Consider the following 15,507-nt stretch of genomic DNA (forward strand, 5'->3'; position numbering starts at 1 on the left):
CTCTCTCAGGATTAGTATGGTAAGGGGGGGCGGGGAGGGGAGTGGTGCAATTTTTTATTTGGAAAATGACTTTTAGGCCGACGTGGTGCCAGATGCGCCGTCCCGCAGCCCCATTTCATGGATGAGGACACTGAGGTCCAGTCTCGCTGCTGGTGAGCAGCCAACCCAGGTAGAGAACCTTCCTGCCCCACTCCCTGGACGTTAGACGGCCCACATTTACTATCGTTTTCCCTTCTTTAACACACTGAAGCAAAATGTGGTTGATTTTTCTCTGTTAAGAAGAATTTTTAAAACTTGGCGGAAGGGGAGGAGGGTAAACATAGCCCTTTCCATAGTAAAACAATGTCTTAAGCTTACCTGGGGGTCTTCTGGCTCTCCAGGGGAAGGTAATTTTGACTTAATATTTACTATTAATTGGAGTCCAGGCATGCATAACTCTGTAAAATTAGATGACACTGTGTAGAAATTTAAAATGTAAATGACTCTTCTGTTCAGTAGAGATGCAAATGATTTCTATCTGGTAGAAAAAAATAACCCCAAAGGTTATAGTTTTGTTGTCCTGTAGGACATGAACCAGTTCTGTATCAAACTTTGCAGCCTTCAGCACCCCTTTCAGTGCACAACATCTCTGTTCTCCTATTTTAAACCAGCTTTGTTACCCTGCAGATTCTCTCATTAATGGAGTAATTAAATCATAGGCACTTATTCATCACCTCTTGTCAAGTCTTCATGTTCCTCCTCCTCTATCATCCCCCCAATCCACTGTCAGTTGGAATTCATACTCAACACCCATTGCTGATTTTCAGACCCAAGTGGAGGAGATGCATGACATCAAGGGGACCTGGGATGTGTGCTCACCAACTTGGCAGAGTCAAAGACCTCTCTGTGATTGTCAGAAACACACTAGGACAGTCAAGAGTGTACAAACAACACAGTACTCCAAGTAATGTGGTCCCTCCCGCCTCAGTTTAATCAGACATGTCTGTGATCAGAGGCTGAGGGCTATGGCCTGCAAGACACCTGCTCTGCTTTCAGCCCCCACAGAAAACCTCTGCCCATGCCCAGAGCCATGCCTGGGACCTCACCACACTGGGCTGGGCACCTGGTCCAAGCAGCAGCCTACTTACTGATTGGTGGGCCAGTGGGACCTCTGCCCATCTACACTCATGAGATCCTCTCTCTTGGCAAACTTGACAAGGAGATCCTAGAGGGAACCCTTGGTGGTAAAGGAACCAGATAAGGCAGGCATTTGGGGTCCTGAAGCATCAGCTTAAATAAGCAGCAAGAAGAGCAGTGGCAGAGCCTGAAGGCCAAAGGTGGATGGAGACTGTGCTCATCTGGCCGAGAGCTGAAGTGTCTGTGTTTGAAAGCAGTGTTTGATCTTGAAAGACTTCTTGGTTCCTGACCTACATCTAGGACACTGTCAGGCTCCATATAGGTTCTATTGTTCCTGTTCCTCCCAGGAAGTGAGCTTGTCCTGGGTTGCCATTAGACCTTTTCTTTTGGTCAAGGGCCCTTACCTTCTTATCTGCATGTGACCTTCAAATCAACCCCAAAATGCTGGAGGGAAACTAATCAGGCTCTGTTCCTTCCAGTTGAAAGACCTTGATCCATCCTCTCATCTTTTCTAATAACTTAAATAATAGCACAAGAGTCTTTATTACCTTGTGTTCAGCCGGCTCTGCCCAGGGACGTCAAGAATTTTCTAGGAAAGAGCAAGTTTACTTACTTAAAGCTGTCCTTCCCTTCTGCCTCCCACCATTCATTTAGGTTTGAGCATTCATTCATTCTCTCCACAAGCACATCATTGACTCCAAAATGAGTAAGACAACACTCACACTTCGAAAATGATCACAGTCTTGCAAGGACAGGGTTAAGGAACTGGGGTTGATGCAGGAGTGAAGAGAGAGGGTGGGTGCTCCATGCACCCCTGAGGTGGGGGTGGGGAGGGGCACCCCTTGCACCATGGTCTGCATTGGCAACTTTTCCTTTGGCTCTTGCAGGAACGCTGGCTTTCGTGCCTCTGGCCTGGAATCACATGTAACCAAAGCCATATGTTCAACTTGGATTAATTAAACCGAGGCCTCAGAACATTTCTGCTGCTGCTTCTGATGCTTTTGCATTATACTATTTTAACATTTGTTACTGTATGTCATTTGTTATGTTTAACCCTGCGGCCCAGATTCTATTAGTCTGTAAAGTTTAAATGGGGAGAGACTTCTGGTCTTGAATTTTCAAAATGAGGATTATTTTTGGTTTATTCCATGAAAAGCATCATGTCTGCTCCAGGTTGGACCAGATAAGTCCCCAGTCATGATTTTTCTGGGAACTGACTGTAATCTTTACAAATTTTAGGGAATGGTGTAAGAAAAGGTTGTGCTATAAACTCAAGGTCCTGATCCTCAGTTCTTAGCACCAGAGTGCAAAAAAACAATTCCCAATCCAGTTTTGAACCACAGGGATCCAGGCACCCACGGTGGCACAGGGAAGGGAAAAAGAGGTGCTCTTTCCGGGAGTGGGCACCCAAGGCTTGCCCTGGCCCTAGGCAGACAGCGGAGGCCATAGGACCTGCTCTCAGGGCAGCAGAATTTTGCAGGGACCTTGGTGCTGCTGCTCTGGCCGTTTCCCACTCTTCTGCAAGGAACAACACAGTGCCGGGGATGTGATGGCATATTTGGGCATTTTTATTGGAGGAAGGGTGGTCCTGGTGATGAAGAGACCCCACACTGCAGGTCAGTGTCTCAGCTTCCTCCTCCGCAGTACACTCACAAATGCCTGCTCTTTAGGGTGACAGTGACTGGGAATGGGGGGCGTGCAATGAGCCCATGAGCTCACTAGTTGGATCTCTGGGAATCATTGCAAGGAAGGGGACAGATATGGCCTTTCTGGTTCTCATATCTGTAAATGTGAGCTGGGGCAACTTGCAGACACAGACAGGACACTCCCAGCTGTGAGGTCTGGGATCTTCCTTGAGTCCAGTCAGTCATCAAGGCGTTTCCTTGAGGCTTCTTGTCCTTTTTTTTTGGGGGGGGGGGGGGTTGAAAGCATACTCTCACCCCACTGAGTGCCGTGAGATCTACTGCACAGCTTACTGGGCTGGATCTGCAGGGAGCTGGGGTTCCCCTTGAGCCCACCCAGTGCAGGCTCCTAGTTCCCCTTCTCCCAGCTCTCTGCATCCAGCTCTTGTGTCTGGAGAGATTGAGTCGTGATTTCAAATAAGTGAATTACAATTTCAGAAGACATGCCTCTACACAGTTAGTGCCGAGGTTCCATGCCACGGTTCAGCTAATGGCCACTCCCTTAGTACTTCTCTTTCTTACCCCTTCTTGCTTTTAGCTTGGAGAACAAGAATTCCTATCTGTACAGGCTCCATCTTTCCCTTCCCCTTGTAGTTTCCCTTCCTGGGTCTCTCCCATGTGTTTGTCTAATGAAGAACACCGAAATTAGTAAGCCAGGCTTGCCTCCTGGACAGGATTTATGAAAGCCACGTGCCCCTGGATGTAACAGATTTAAATGCTTTGTTTTGGTTGCTCTGCACTGTCCCGATTTTTCTCGGGGTGCTGGCCTTCGCCTGCTCACTGTGCAGGAGGCCCTGATGAGGCCCACCCCCGCTCCCGCTGGCTCAGGACTGACACATGATCTGGTCCTGGCCAGGTCCCATCCATCCACCTGCCCATCAGCAGTGCATTCAGAGACAGACTCAGGCTTACGTCCCTCAAAGAGGAGTCAGTTTCAAGATTTTTGCTGAGACTCTTGGGAAGGCGGTTCTGGGTTTCGGCAGGGCTTGCTGAGCCTAAACGAGGGGTCCTAAGGCTGCTCGTGGCCATCTTGCTGTTGCTTGGGTGGAGAGAGCCCAGAAAGAAACCCACTGATTCTGTGTAGGCCCCTGGACTTCTTCAGCCCCAGCTCTATGAACTGATAAGTCATTTTTCCTCAAGTCCATTGATTCGGAATTTATATTGCCTTCAATTTCAAAAAAAGACTTGACTGCTAGCTGGCCAAAGTGTATACTGGTTTCTAGCCAACAAAGATGTGTTTCTCCAGGTAAAAGAGAAAAGAGAGGCAGGGGGAAGAGTGACAGGGAAGCTGGTGGAGATGCTGGAGTCTGGAAAATGCTGCCTTCCTGTTTTCTTGTTACTTATTGAAACCATTCCCCTCCCTCCTTCTTACCAGTCTCTACTGTGCTTCTGGGAACACCCTTGGAAAGGAGGCGGAGAGACGTGCTCTGGCCCTGCAGATATCTGTAGACCAGAGCGAGGTTTTCTCCCCAGGGATCCTTTCCTTGAGAATCCCTCCGGAAACTATTCTGAACCTATTCTGAACCCCCATGCCCAGTCCAAGCAGATCTCCACCAGCCTCGTGACCTGGATCCCCCATCCACGACTTGGAAAACAATTCTTGGGGCAAGTGTTCCACTTACAGAATCCTTCAGACCATCGGTGGGACAAGCAGCCCCATGGCCTAGCCAGGTGCCAGAGAAGGAGAGTCTGCTTTTTTTTTTTTTTTTTTTTAAGATTTATTTATTTATTTGACAGACAGAGATGCAAGGAGGCAGAGAGGCAGGCAGAGAAAGAGGAGGAAGCAGGCTCCCCGCTGAGCAGAGAGCCCGATGCGGGGCTCCATCCCAGGCCCCTGGGATCATGACCTGAGCCGAAGGCAGAGGCTTTAACCCACTGAGCCACCCAGGCACCCTGAGAGTCTGCTTTTGACAGCTGCACCATCCAGCCCTAAATGGTTTCAACAAGACAGAAATCTGTCTCTTTCTCGTGTGAATGAAATCTGGACACAGGCTTCATGAAGTTGTCCAAACCCAGTATCTCCCTCTCACCTTCTCCCCATCCCCAGCAGGGGCATCTGCATTCTGCTCCTCCCTTCCCCACTGTCCCTCCCCTCCCATCCCCCACACCACTTCCACTTCCACCACTGCACAGGCGTAAAGATGGAACCAGCAAGGGAGGCTGGGAAGGCACCTTTTCGTCTGTATGCCAGCTCCATGTTGGAAGGGTCTGCTTTTTTTCTTTAAAAAGCAAGGTAAAATGGAGAATTGGGGGCCCTAAGAGAATGACCTAGGACCACCTGGGGAAACCTTCCCCATCATTACCAGTCTTTGATATTCAGGGGTCACTGCCCTCAGGGAGTGAGGCCTCCAATCCCATCTCAGTTCATCAGTGCTGGCCAGACTAACAATGGCATTAGAGCCCCAGGAAGCCGGAGAGCAGGCAAAGAGCCCTGTCCCTACTTGACCCTGTCTCAGCGGAGATCAGAAAGCAGCAGCTTTCTTAGGGAAAAAAAAATAGAAGTGGGGTGTATTTCTTGGTAGATTTTGCTACCATTTGATGGGAAGGGCCCACTTATGAATAAGTGAGCTGTGGGATTCTATGCAAGGTGGTTTGATCCCAGAGCTCCTCTTACAGCTCCCTAGAACGAGAGACAATGGACATGCACAAGTCCATGCACAACCATGACGTGAACGGTCTTCAGGGAAGGACCCCAGCTTCCACACTCACCACTTAACATTTGCAGAGCTCTTAGAATGTCGGTTGGCACTTGGTAGGAGCTCAGTAAATATCAGTGGAATATAGGCCTGAGTATTCTGGGGGAGAAAAAGCACTTATTATCACTTATTTTATGAAATATTTATTACACATCTATGTATAAGGGATTGATCTAAGTGCAGTGGAGGGTCACAGAGATGAAAAAGTCACCATCCTTGCCCCCAAAGAGTTTACAAGTCAAAACGCTGTTTATTTCATGTCAATTATCAAAACAAAGCAAAAAATGATCCAGCAAAGCTGGAGGCTCTGTTTCCTGTGCTTGTCCTTCTGTCTTTGAAGAGGCTGGTTTCTGAATTCCCATGTCTGCTCCTGGAGGAGATGGTAAGGAGTCAGGGTAGGTCACCTGGGCTGGGGATTGAAGAATCACAGGCAGAACACTGGCCTTGGAAGCAGCAGCCTTCTATTTGTTCCCATCACCTCCCACATCCTAACTGAGCTGCCTCAGTTTACCCTCTCCAAGGTGAAAGCTACCACATTTGTTTCTTCCCAGCTCCCCCTCTCCCTTGCCCACTGTGCTGATGGGAGCAGTGATATCAGAATCACATGGAGTTTCCCGAGAACTGGTTTTAATTAAATCTTCCTTGGGACTTCTGGGGAGTAAAAGGGCTGTCCTTTCAAACTGGCTGTTTGGTTTTGAATTCATCTTTACACGAGCTCCTCCCAGAAAAAACAACGGAGGAAGGGGACAGAGGACAGGGTTAAATACCCAGGGGAGAGTAAAACAAGACAGCAGAAGACCTGGGAGATCAAAAATTTGAGGGCAGCTGTGATCTCTGAACACCCTGTGCCTTGGGCAGCTGCTATCCCTACCCCAGGGGCCACTGTCCTCCCCACTGCACCAAGTTTACGATGGCTTAGATCATTGGGGGCTTCAAAATCACCCACCTTTGTGTTCCATTCATTCGGTGACTCTTCCATTTTCTATTCATTCAATGTATATTGAGTACCAACCAGTGCCATCTGGAAATCTTACCCTCATTTGCTATCAGGAAGGGTCCGCATCTGCATCAACCTTCTGTGCCCTTAGTTTCATTTCCCAGCAGTGATTTTGGACTTGACAGTAGATGTTGCTCAGAACCTTTTCTGAAAGTCGTGTCTCCAATTCTCAGGGTGGGGCCTGCTTCTCCAAAGAAGTCCTATATATCTCTGGCCCAGGGTAGCACCCACCTTCCCTGCACGTTCTTGCAGGCATTCAAACCCGGCAGGCTCTCTGCGCAGCCATGGGCTGTCCCCAGGGTAGTCAGAGACGTCTGGCTGGAAGCAACAAAGACTCTTTGTGTGGATGGTGCTGTCACCTGACAGGTCTGAAATGTAACTTCCTCCTCTGAGGCAGGGGAACTGAATCTGAAAGTCTAGAAGGATGGGTCACAATGAAGATAAAACTTAAAGGAATAAAAGGAGAGTTTTGTACTTTGTGATTAAAAGAAAAAAGATTTTAAAAAGGAACAAGAGGGAAGCCCTCCTTGACGGTCTTGTATGTGAAATTGACATAAAGGTTTCTGTTGACTACAAGGTCAGAGTGAACCAAGAGCTGAATTCGCAGCTGGAAACCCAAACAACTTTTGCCTGTGATGGCAGAGTCACAAGTGTCTAGAGAGGGAGGTGGGAACCCCCTGGGCTTGTCCGGGGACAGGCCATATCTGAAATGTTGAGGCTTAGCTCTGGGTCCAACTTCAACATCCTGGCAGGATCCCTTAGGAGGATGGGAGTGTAGAAACCACACCACATGAGAAGCCACTGACATTCAGTCTATAAAAACAATTTATGGACAGAACTTTCTTCAAATACTTAATTGGTCTGATGGCATAGGGAGCCCGGAGAACTGAAGGTTGAGAAGGGCGACATCATTCTCAGATCACAGTAGACCCTTTCTGACGCGGACCTCTGGGACTTCTGCCCCCTTCGCCTCAACATATAGGATTTGCAACTTCCTGCATCCTTTCATTTCCTCCTGCCTCAGAAGAATAGTACCCCCTCCCTTAGGAGGTTCCCTTCATCCTCTCCTGTCTCCCACCTCTAGGACCCACCCCACCAATTACCACCCTTCCAGAATCTTTAATTTTCCCTTCTCCACTGGCTTCTTCCCACCAGCCTGCCACTATGAGGAAGATAGGGATTTGGGTACGTATTATGCATCAGGGGCACAGAGATTTCCATGCCATTGACTCATCCAAAGAAGCAGGTGATGCCTCCTCCATTTATTTTAGAGAGGAGGAAATAGAGGCTTCAGTTTGTTCAGTGACATTCCCAAGCTCACACCATCCGGTACGTAGGTCTCTAACACTCTCAGCTGCGCTTGCATTCCCACTGTTAAGGATTGCCCTCCCTTTCCAGCCCAATTCCCTTACAGGAACCTCTTGTGTCTACAGCTTCATCTCCCACCTGCGCTCCGAGGCTCTCAGCTCCCCCAGGGTCATCAGTGACCTGACGGTTCATCCAACAGCCTTTCCTCAGAGGTCACTGTCTGACCCTTCTGTAGCACGGTCATTGCTGGCCACAGTCCCCACTCCCCACCCCCCGCAACCCCAATATATGGCTGAGCTCACCCACTCCCACTACTCCACCTCTCATCTTTTCATCCCCATCCAGGTCCCTCCTTCCATGTGTCACCAGTCATCTTAAAGGATCTGAGGACTCAGTTGAAGCTGGCAAGCAGGGATCTGAGAGTGAGGTTCCCTGGTATGTGTGGGGGGCAGGAGATGGGTGCATAGAACTGAGCATTGCTGCAGGGCACTGTTCCCGTGACCCGGCTGTCCTCTCACTCATGCTGGGTGGAGTTCAAGGGGAGAAACAAAAGGACCAGGAATGGGGGTCGGTACAGTCTCAAAAAGCAGGAAGAGCTGGGAGAGCAGAAGGCAGTGCTGAGGGAAGAAGGTGTGAAGTTCAAGGAGAAAGCAGGCTGAGCCCCTGGGGAAGGAGGACCGTGACGAAGAACAGAGGAATATTGCACGAATTACCGATGTCAAGGAATGGAGATTCTAGATCGCTGGCCAGCTCATCAGAAGCCTTAAACTCATGGCAGGAGATGGGTTTGACTTTCCTGACTCATGCCTGCATCCCACGTGAAGCCAGGTCCTCAGCAGCAACAAGATGTTGTATCCCCTGGGCTGGTCTTCAGTTTTCTAGCTTGCCAGCGTTCAACAGTCCTGCCCCAGTTAAACAGGACCACAGATCCAGGGCTGTGCGGAGTGGCATCGCTCCAGGAGCCCCACCACCGCCACCAGAAAACCACTCTGACAGCACCTGGGCATGGAAGCACTTATTGAATGAACAGATGACGAATACATTCGTCTCCCGTGCGTCTTACTCCAGTTCAGTGCAGCAGTGTTCTTCGAGCAGCCGCAGAGGTCAAGCTGTCCATGGGGGACTGAGACAATCAAGCTGGGAAAAGGGAGCAGGAAACCACGCTGCAGCCCAGGCAGTCCTCATGGATTCTAAATTAGGGCAAAATCTCAAGAGGCTTCCAGACAAAGCCTTAAGCTCCCTCTTCTGGGCTTGGCATTTGCAAATTTCCTTTAGAACCCCAGAAACTCTTTAGCTTGATAAAAAGACCATCCCAGATATTTGGCCTTTCTCTGGTGAATTGAGTCCAAATGTGTGTGCCTGGGATAGAGCTGCTGCTGGGCCCTGAAGGGAAGTACCTCTAGGCTGTCCCCAGGACAGCCCCTCTGGACTCCCTCTTCTTGTTTCCCAGATTGGAAAGGGAGCATTTACTGCCAATCCTCTCTGCTTCGTCGCTCATCTCATTTTATTCAGAAAGGGATCAGAAGATCTCTTTTCATTCACATAGAAACAACGCTTATCTTCAAAACTCCTGGAGTATTTCTGAGACCGATCTCTAGACTGTTTCCATGTGCACTAAGAACTAGAGCGTACAAGAGACTTCTCCTACTTTCCAGAAGAGAGCAGAATGAAAGCCTTCCAAGAAGAGCCCCAGACCCCTACTTGCTGTTCCCCCAGGCAGGTAGCTGGTTCCCCTTGCCCTCTGAAGCACCAAGCCTTCCTCAGAAAAGGACTGGGAATTTAGCTAGACAGAAGCATAGACTTGGACAGCTGCCACCACAGCTCTGCCCTCAGAGACTTCCAGAAAAGCTTCCCACTCTGTTATTTGCCTGGGTGGCCATTAATGTTCCCACGGTAGGCCCTAGAAACCCAAGCGAAACTGGAACATCCAAGTGCTGTGGGTTCAGTTGGGACTGCAGGCCCCCTCTGTCAGCACTCCACCCCTCCCCCCTCAAACACAAATGCAAATCTAGCCTGCAGGGAAGAAGCCTAAGAAAGAAGCTTGGGACACTGGGGGGGGGGAGGGGGGACATCCCTCTGCATAGAGGCCAGCTCTGATTTGTGGCTAGAGCAAGGGAATCCAGAAAGACTTCTGTCAGAGTCCCAGGACTCTGGTTCTATCTAGACTCCCTGGGTCATCCACCCCAGGGGGAAACCCTGGCATGGGACCAGCTAGGGGAAGTAACTGGAATCCTGGGGGCACATTCATCTACAAATAGTTCACACGATATTGTTAGAAATTCAATCCAATCCAGGATTTACAGATTGGAAGCGTTATAGATTTATGGCTTCTTTTGGAGGATCAAATAATTGGAAAATCTGGTTCACCAGGACTCTCAAGGCAGAACAAACTGTGTAGACAGAGTACATGTCTGACAGTTCTCCACACCCCCCACTCTCCGTGACAGCCCTCACACCTGGCCAGGTGCTGTTGACCTTGCACTGCTGTTTTGTGTGTGTGTGTGTGTGTGTGTGTGTGTGTGTGTGTGTGTAATAGCGGAACAGACTTCTCTATACACAATTAGCCATCGGAAGGGATTTTCTGCACTGGACCTACTGGTTCCTACTGGCATTTGAATTTGAGGGCCCCAATCCCAGGCAGCTGAAGAGCCAAGACTGTTCTAGTCTCGAGGGACAGAAAATAAACCGAATGACTTAGACAAAAATGAAGAGAAGCGTTGGCCAGCTCCTGCAGCTGAAGGAGTATCTGGGCAGCTACAGAGGTGAGGGAGAGAGTGAAGGACTCACAGAAAAGGCCATGCAATCTGCCAGGTGCTCTCTCAGCTCTCCCATCTGCTGGTCTCGGCTGGTCTTTGTGTGTTGCCCTCATTCTCTTTCAGCAGAGATGCCTTGGTCATGTGGGGAGGACTGTGGCCATTAGAAGCCCCGATTTAGAAATCCCCATAGGAGAAAAAAAAAAAAAAAGCACAAAAGAGAGAAAGAGAGCTTCCTTTCTCCACTTCTGAAAATCAATCCCAGGAAAGGATGCCAGCTTCACTTGGGTCATAGGCCTTAGATCGGCAGGATGTTTTCTTTTTCAATCCAATATGTAAGTAGCTTGTCACTGTTTTCAGTAGGTCACAAATATTACCTTATTTAATATTTTTCAACAAAGCCTATGGATTAGTTCAATTACTCTCTCCATCGCAAAGGGACCACAGATAAGTGGTCTTCCTAAGGCCATGGAGATACCACTTGGCAGAAGTGGACTTTGAACCCTGGCAGTCTGGCTCCAGAGTCCATATTTATGCCCCCATGTGATGGTTGTACAGGTTTGCATGGCCCAACTCTCAGGGAGCCAACACTGGACCGAAACAGAGTATGACCTCACAGGTGACATGGAGGACAGCAACAATCACTAGCTGTTAGAGTGAATGGGAGACCCACAGGGGCTCATATCTGGTGGGCATGGGGAGTGGGTACTGTGACTGACAGCCCCACTGGTCCACATTTGCCGGGGGAGGAGCAGTTCCCCAGCAAAAGAAGCCTAGGAAGGCAGTGAGAACGTGTGACCATCTCAGGAGCAGCCCGCGACAGTCATGGCTACAACATCTGTCTAGCTTCCTGCTCCCTAAAGAGGTCTAGATGTCTAGATGTCCTCTGGGAAGGATATTCTGGCCCATGGACTCTTTAAAGAAAAAAAAAAAAAAAAAAAAGAGAGAGGAGAAAAGATTTAATCAACCAAACCATAAAAGAAACAGAAATAGCTTAATGTCAACCACACAAAAGAGGCTTAAAAGGAAACTCAATCACTATTCACATGCTCTCAACATCTTCTAACTCCTTTTTGAGAGACCCCACACAACTTACCTAAACTTTCTGAATCTGTTTCTTTTAAGATTTGAGAGAGAGAGACAAAGCCAGAGCAGGGAGAGCAGCAGGCAGAGGGAGAAGCAGACTCCCCGCTGAGCAGGGAGCCTGATGCAGGACTCGATCCCAAGACCCTGAGATCATAACCTGAGCCAAAGGCAGACACTTAACCGACTGAACCTCCCAGGTGCCCCTGAATCTGTTTTTTCCAACTGTAAAGTGGGAGCAAAGGCCTATCCAGGTTGTTAGGAGTTGGAGAAATAAGATGCCACGGCTCATGGCACACAGAAGGCTCGGGAAAATGGTTGCCATTAAAGGGCTAATTTTCACCCTGCCTCTCATGGGCAAGTGTCATTTAGAACTCTCTGCTCTCACTTGCAGCCATTTCTAGTCTCCCTCTGAGAATTGGGCAGATTCTGCCATTCTCTCCTAATTTAGCCTTGGTTTCTCAGGATAAAACACAAGCTCCCTTCCCCCACCCAGGTAAGAAGCCTCAACAAGGGCAGGGAGGGTCGTGTGCTGGATATGGAGTAGGGTATGGGGAGGGTCTGAGGGAATACCAGGAGCTCTCATGATGACATGTGGTGGCAATAAATAAGATGACACAAGAAGGGAAAGGAACAGGAAGCGGGTGGGGGGCACAACTTTGAAATAGTTAAAACTCTGATGGCCACATTTTGGAATTAAAGGAAACTTCGAGAGGATCCAATTGAGTGGTTATTCAGTCTTTAATAAAATCTTGCCCAGAATCAAGATCTGCAAAATAGATAAAGGCAAGCCGTCCTGGATAAAATGAGGGCTTGGGGAGCAGTTCCTTTGGCCTCCATGCAGGGCTCCTACGAACAAAGTTTAAAAACCAGATCTGGGTCAGTTCAAGAATCCAACACCACCACAAACATCCACTCTACTTGCACTCCCCAAATGAATGACCTCTTTCATCCTCTACCCCCAAACTCAGGGTCTTAAAACAATTTTATTTGCTCCTGAGTCTGCTGGTCCATCATTTGGGCTGAGCTCAGCAGGGGGTCTCCAGGGGTGACCTCTGCAGTTGATCATCTGGAGGCACGAGGGGGTCTGTACAGGCTAAGATGGCTCACTCACACTTCCGGTAGTTGGTGCTGGTTCCCTGTAGGGCCGCTTCTCTCCTAGGAGAGCTACCTGGAGACTTCATATGTAGCACTGAGTTCTAAGAGGACAGGATTAGAAGCTGAACGTTCTCTAGAGGTAAGAGGTAGGAAATCCCATAATATCACTTTCGCCACAACCTACTGGCCAAAGCAAGTCACAAGAGCGGCTCAGATTCAAAGCCAAGGTGTGGAGAAATAGACTCTTGATGGGAGGAACGTCAGTCACATCGAAAAGAGGTGCTTGGACAGGAATGGGAGGAATTTTTTTTTTTTTTTTTTTTTTTTTGCAAACTACCACATCTCATTTTCTGCAACCTTTTTTCACTAAGCTTGGCATATCTCTGGTATACGAAGATGACAACGTGTAGTGTACGTGGGTGAGTGTGGCAAACTCTTATTATATAAACCCTCTCATTATTCATTTTCCACTTCTTTCTTATCTGCAGAACCTTAGTTATTTTTTTCAGGGTGGCCTTGTGTCCAGTTACAAATATTCACCCTCCCAGATTTCCTAATAGCTGGAGCGACCACGTGACCCAGTTCTGGCCAATGACGGTAACCGGAGGTCTCCTGGGCGGGGTCTCCAGGAGAGCAGTTGTTAATCAAAGGGAGCAAGCTTTCTGGCACGTGTCTTGCGTTTTTCCCTGCTCCCTTCTTGTCCCACTCCGGCCTGGTCCCCATATGCAACACTTAGGGGTGGAGCAGCCATTTTGAAACCATCCAGTGAGACTGGATGACTAGAAACGCAAGAAGCCTGATCTCCAGTGGCATCATGGGACCTCTTCTCTGGTCATAGACTCCCTACTTCTGAGCTTCTTGTCTGAAAAAAATAAACCCCACTTGGTTAACTCAGAGCTGTGGTTCTGAAACAGGAAGTGATGGTGAGAGGAGACTGGGAGGGAGGGCAGAAGGCTCACCATCGTGGGCAGTGACTGTTAGGGAGACACCCCAGCTGCTATTTACTCCAAAAGGAGTTTCTGCCTCTTGCTGTGGCTCATGTGTATTTTGTGTATTTGGATGGGCCTGGGTCTAGACATAAGTGGTTTGGGTATAGGTATATAAGGAAATGCGGTATTCTTTTGCAAAAATTAAAATCAAATTGGAATCCAGAGTTCAAAAGACTGAAATAAGTTGAAAGTGAAAAAAATAAGTTCAATGGTAAGGACTATAAACTCTTGTACTTAGATTTTTTTTTTTTTTTTTTAAGAGGTCAGCATCGGAGAGCTTAGTTTCACAGCCTGAGGGCTGGAGTTGACTGCAAAGGCTTCAAATGAGCTCAGGGTGAGCTGTGAGTGCCAAAACTTCTGGCTTACCCTCTGACTGCGATGATTATCAAGGATCCAGAACGCAGAGAGCAGACGTCCCTCAGCGTGCCTGGTCCGAGGACCAGGGGTAAGCGCTGTGTCCACCCTATGACTGACAAATGGAGCCCAGCCAGAGAAAGACCAGGATGCCGTCCAGGATCTGGAAGAGTTTAGCTTGGACCAGAGAAGACATGGAGGAGCCTGAAATGAGAATTACTTTAATAAGCCATCTATTGCTGTATACAAACCACACCTAAAACTAAGTGGCTTAAACCAACAATAACCATTCATTTGCTCAGGATTCTGCAGTCTGGGCTGGAGAGATTTTTCTCTGCCCCACGTGGTGCAGTGGGGTGGGGTGGTGCAAGCGGGTTGACTGGGACTGGAGGAGCCATGATTGCTTCCCTGGCAGGTCTGTCATGGTGGCTGGGGTGACTGGAAGGGCTGTGGACTGGCTATGCCTCTCTGCTTGTTGGGCCCTGTCAACCTGCTTCTCCACCTGGCTCTCATCTTCAAGGAGGCTAGCCCAGGCATCTCAGGAAGTAAGACAGTGAAAGGGGAGGTTACAAGGTTTTTGAGGTTTGAGACTAGAATTTTTGTCACATTCTATTGGACCCAGCAAGCCATAAGACCCGTCCAAATATAATGTGAAAAGGGACCACATTAAAATGTGAATTCAGGAGTGTGATTCACTGGGGGCGATTTCATAGCAGGCTTTCGAAAGAACTAATATCTAGTTTTTCTGTAGTCTTTATGGTTTACAAAGGACGTTTTCTTGCACTCTTATGTGATCATTACAACTATGTTGATTATGGAAAGTAGTATGCAGGTAAAACAAAAAAAAAATCATTAAAAAGTTCTGCTTTAGGGCATTTGTCACTTATTTTCCTTGGTGTCAATACTCCCACCCCGGCTCATTTCAAGCGACCAACTTGAGATTACTGCAAACAGAGGGGAGAGGAAGAACACTTGGGAGCAGACAACACACCACTGTAGACAGTGAGGAGTGGTTACTACCTGCAAATGAGGCAGTGGGACGCTCTCAAAATTACCTACAATGGATAGTGGCAGATCAGGGACCCACCCCAGATCCAAACTGTATGCTTTGGGTAGAACGTTGCCCTATCTCGCAGCAGTTTTCTTCAAACACCTGAAGGGTTGCTATGGAGAAGGAGGAGCAATAGTCTAGGTGGCCTCAGAAGGCAAAAATAAATCCATGTGAGATTTCAAAGAGAACTTCAGTGTAAGAAGGTCAGTATGAATATGAATTCTGCAGTCAGTCATCCAAAGAGAAGGAGTGGCTTAGTGCCGTAGTGTTGTCCCTATCGAAAGTGTCTCTCAGAAGCCGGACCTTTGAAGATTTCTGATCAGGGGAGAGGTTTAAGGTTGAACTAGAGAGCCTCCAAGATCCCATCTACATCTTAGATT

The 15,507-nt window shown here is 48.4% G+C and overlaps 3 long non-coding RNA genes across 5 annotated transcripts in view; 2 read left to right on the forward strand and 1 right to left on the reverse strand.

Annotated features, from left to right (window-relative positions):
• The window catches only part of LOC131836531 (uncharacterized), a 34,211-nt gene extending 19,265 nt beyond the window's left edge, over positions 1 to 14,946 (forward strand). For 2 of the 3 annotated variants that reach the window (XR_009355656.1, XR_009355655.1), the window contains one exon: positions 13,983 to 14,946. This is a non-coding gene — a long non-coding RNA (uncharacterized LOC131836531). Of the gene's footprint in view, positions 1 to 76; positions 142 to 13,982 lie in introns of those variants that run through there. The other variant, XR_009355657.1, reaches the window with a different exon arrangement.
• LOC131836534 (uncharacterized) lies at positions 133 to 2,141 on the forward strand. The gene is made up of 2 exons (XR_009355660.1): positions 133 to 169; positions 2,004 to 2,141. It is a non-coding gene; the product is annotated as an uncharacterized LOC131836534 (long non-coding RNA).
• LOC131836532 (uncharacterized) lies at positions 5,725 to 7,167 on the reverse strand. The gene is made up of 2 exons (XR_009355658.1): positions 6,529 to 7,167; positions 5,725 to 5,864 (listed from the first exon to the last, which is right to left on the reverse strand). It is a non-coding gene; the product is annotated as an uncharacterized LOC131836532 (long non-coding RNA).
• Positions 14,947 to 15,507: the final 561 nt, after the last annotated feature.

The sequence above is a fragment of the Mustela lutreola genome, chromosome 7 (genome assembly GCF_030435805.1).
Source record: "Mustela lutreola isolate mMusLut2 chromosome 7, mMusLut2.pri, whole genome shotgun sequence".
Classification (NCBI taxonomy): domain Eukaryota; kingdom Metazoa; phylum Chordata; class Mammalia; order Carnivora; family Mustelidae; genus Mustela; species Mustela lutreola.